Source organism: Melospiza melodia, chromosome 6, assembly GCF_035770615.1.
Source record: "Melospiza melodia melodia isolate bMelMel2 chromosome 6, bMelMel2.pri, whole genome shotgun sequence".
NCBI lineage: Eukaryota > Metazoa > Chordata > Aves > Passeriformes > Passerellidae > Melospiza > Melospiza melodia.
Window position 1 is genome coordinate 68838537 of NC_086199.1, and position 3691 is coordinate 68842227.

Consider the following 3691-nt stretch of genomic DNA (forward strand, 5'->3'; position numbering starts at 1 on the left):
GCGGCCAGACTGAGCCCGGCCCCCGCGCGGCGCCGCCTTTACCGCGCCCGCCCGCCCCGCCCGCGCCGGCCCACGGCGGGCGGGACCCGCCACCGCCACCGCCACCGCCAGCGGCCGACGGGGTGGTCCCGCCGCCCGGGCCCGCGCAGGAGCGCTGGGTTACCTGCGGGCTGCGCTGGGTCCCGTGTGCTTCCTGCGCGGGTTACGCGGGGGCCACCTGTGACCGCATCTTGACGCGTGGGAACAAAGAGCGGCGTCCCGGGGCCGGGTTCCTGCGAGGGAAGGAGGGGCGGGGGCATCCATGGAAATAATCCCATGGGAGAAACAAAAGGCTCCTGTCCCACCCGGCCCGTCCGGAAGCTGCCGGAGGGGGTCCCATCGCTTCATGTCCGACGGGTTGGGGCTACCGAGGGTCGGCAGCGGGACTGTCCCGGTCCTTCCCTGCGATACAAGTGGGGCCTCGATCGTGCTGGTCACGGCCGCGTGGTTTCGAGGGCTGCTTTACGATTCTCTCAGAAAGGCAAAAAGGAATGGCGCAGGGGAGCACGCACAGTTTTTCCAGGTGCAGCGGGACAGGGGAAGAGCCTGGCTGCACAGAGAGCTGCAGGGCCCGCTCCCACGGCCAGCCTGGCCAGAGCCTGCTCTGGAGCGAGCCTCACATCACCGGGTCCCTCTGGGAGGATGCTCGGAGACCAAGTCGGGCGTGCCGGCGTTCTAGTGTTGCAGTTGTCTCAGAGCAGCTAAGATTGTAACGAGAGAGAATGGCAGCATGGTAAAGGGCATCACCAGGGGCTATTAGACGTGGCGGGGTGGCAAAGGAGCTGCCGGCACCTCTGTCCCTACCCTGATGCAATCCCCTTTTCGGAGGGAGGTTTCTGGTGTGTTTCACGGGACCAGTTTGAAGGTACAGAAGAGGATGATGCCTGTGTGAGGGAAAGGGAGAGGGACGTACAGAGAGTGGGATTGCGTGGGAACCTTTGAACTCACTTTAACCCCATGGATAAGCCCTAATGGAGACCCGCATCCTCAAACACACAATGTGATGAGCTCATCGCAAACACAAGGGCGTCCTTTGAGAAACTGAAGGCTCATCCACTGGGAACTGGGCTGAAATGTACCATTTCACAGAGGCCAAGAAATGAATCCTTGGGAAACAGAACATTTCTTCAGAGGGAATATCTGACATTTCAGTATCTGGTTTTGCTGCATAACAGGGGGGAAAATGCTGATTTTATTTTTATTATTTTTTTTTAATCCTAGTTCTAAAACAACTTCAATCCTCCCTTGGAGCTAGTCAAACATTTTACTGTGATAAAGTTCAAAATTTTCAGTGTGATTGTGCCAGAACATGTACAAGAGATGAAATATTATACATACTCCATCTGGGCTTTGTGGCACTGAAATATGATAACGAAATACAAAAGCACACAGAGCAAAATGGGAAGGCACAGCCAAAACAATCACATTTTACATTATTGAGATGAAATAACTATGATATTGTCAAACAAGGAAAGTCAAAATATGTCATGCTGGATTTTTTAAAAGAGAAATTTGAATTCAAAGAGATCTCTCAAAATTGTTTCAAAGAAGTAATGAGCAGTTTTCTGAGGATAGCTCAGGCTGCTGCATCAGGGTGAGAGTTTCAGGAGTAGTAAACATTTCTTTTCAATGTTCGTCATTCAAACAATTGTGTCATCTGATGTCTCAAGGAACCATGGGGTTATTTCTGGCACGTATAAATGTGCTTTTGAAAATATTACCCTCCGCCAAGATTTGAATTTATAAACAAGAGCCAGAGGCCTTCTGCAGTAACTGCATTGTTTGAGACTGCCTAGATCACCCACCCACCCACCCACCTTTTATTAATTCAGAAGCCTGGTCAAGCCTTTGTCCTCCCTGCTGGGTGTTTCAATGGCAAGACAACTGCCACAGGATGTGCTTTCAGCTCTGCCCCTCTCCCCTCTCTCTTTGATGCTGTTTGCTCAGAGCAGATCGTCACAGCATTAACCCTGGTCTGTGTGACCACATTTGATAAGTAACCTCAGACTCTGAGGCACATTTTTTTCCTGGCTTCCCCGGCGACAGGCAGATGGATGGGTGCAGGCAGATCTCTCCTGACTCCTTGCAGGCAGGCGTGGGGTGCAGCACAGCTCACGGGGGGGCCAGCGGCTCTTCAGCAGGAGGCACTTGTGAGATGTACAAAAGGCAGCAGCTGGTCTGCGGGAGCTTTCACCTGCACCACGCTGCTGCTGCTGCCTTACACGGGCCCAGGCAGGCTCTGGTTTCCCTCCCAGCAGCTTTGGTAAGTGCGCAATCAAAGCCTCGCTGAAGCGGCTCTAGCGGGCACCAGTGGCCTGGGGCTGACAGTGACGTGCAGCCTTGTTCCTCAGGACCAAGGAAATCAAGAGGCTCAGAGTCACCAGCTCGCCGTGCCCCAGGAGCTTTGGCTGAGGCACTTAATCAGGCAGGAGAGAGGCAAGGATGGAAAACCAGCTCCAAGAGGGACCTGGGGGAAAGAAGCAAACCAGAGTGGAGAGGGGAGCAGGGAGGGGGCTTCACCTGCCCCTGGATCCTGCATAATCCAGCCAGAGCCTGGTGTTTGAGCGAAAGGGAAAAAAAGTAAAGGAAAAATTTGTGAACTATCATTAAGGAGTGTCCTATGCTTGATAAGAGTCCATGGACAGAGACAGTGACTAACAGAGAGTGGGACACAGAGGGATGGGGGCTCAGGGGCCCCAGGCAGCAGTGGGGAAGGGAGAGGTTGGTCCAGAGTCCCTGCCAAGCAGTGCTCATGAATATCTGCTGGAGGAGCATCTATAAAGGAGAAGGGTCTAGCAGCCTCCCTCGCTGCGGGGGAGAAAGCCTTTTGTGTAGATCAAAGGCACGGCAGAGCCCTGTTTTTCATAGTCCTGGGCTGGAGAAACACCAGCCTGCATTCTGCATCTCCAAATAGGACAGTTTGTTAAACACGATGCCTCTGAAATGTGCTAAGGCAGCTACACCAGTAGGATTTGTTATATGCAGTGCTGAACACATTAAAATACATTCTGAGAGGATGCAAGGCAGGCTGGAGCACAGAGACTCGGTTCTGTTAGACTGAGTGTGGAGCAAGCCACTGCAATGCTGCCAGGGAGGATTTGGTTTTTCCTCAGGCAATAGTGAGTCTTAGTTTTTCTCCCAGATCAGCTGGAGCCTTGGAGGGGGCAGATAAAGCCGGTGGGTGGCACTGCCCCCTGCTCTTCCCTGGGGGCCTGGCCCCTTCTGTCATCTTCTCTGGGAGAGCCAAGTCCGGGAATACCCATGAGGGGTATGAGTGGGTGTGTCCTGTTAGTAATGCATGGAGAGGCAAGAGAGAAAGGGCAGGCTGCTGTGAGGGGCCAGAGCTGGCAGCAGTGGCGTGTGCTGCCTCCTCAGATAGCCCCTCCTGCGCCCCAGCAAGTGAAGGTGGTCCCTGTCCAAGGGGCTGGGGGCTGGAGCCATCTTCAAGCAAGCCCCCTGCCTACACAGCGCCGGAGGGGTGTGCCCTACCTTGCTTAGCTCTGTTGCAAGGTGTTGGGTGGGAAGGACTTGGAGAGGACAGCGGGTCCCTCTGGGCCCGGGCAAGGGAGGCAGCAGGCTGGCAGAGAGCCGGCAGCAGCCTGCAATTTTGAAACAGCCAGAATAATCAATACCCTGTAGCTGTCTCTGGTTT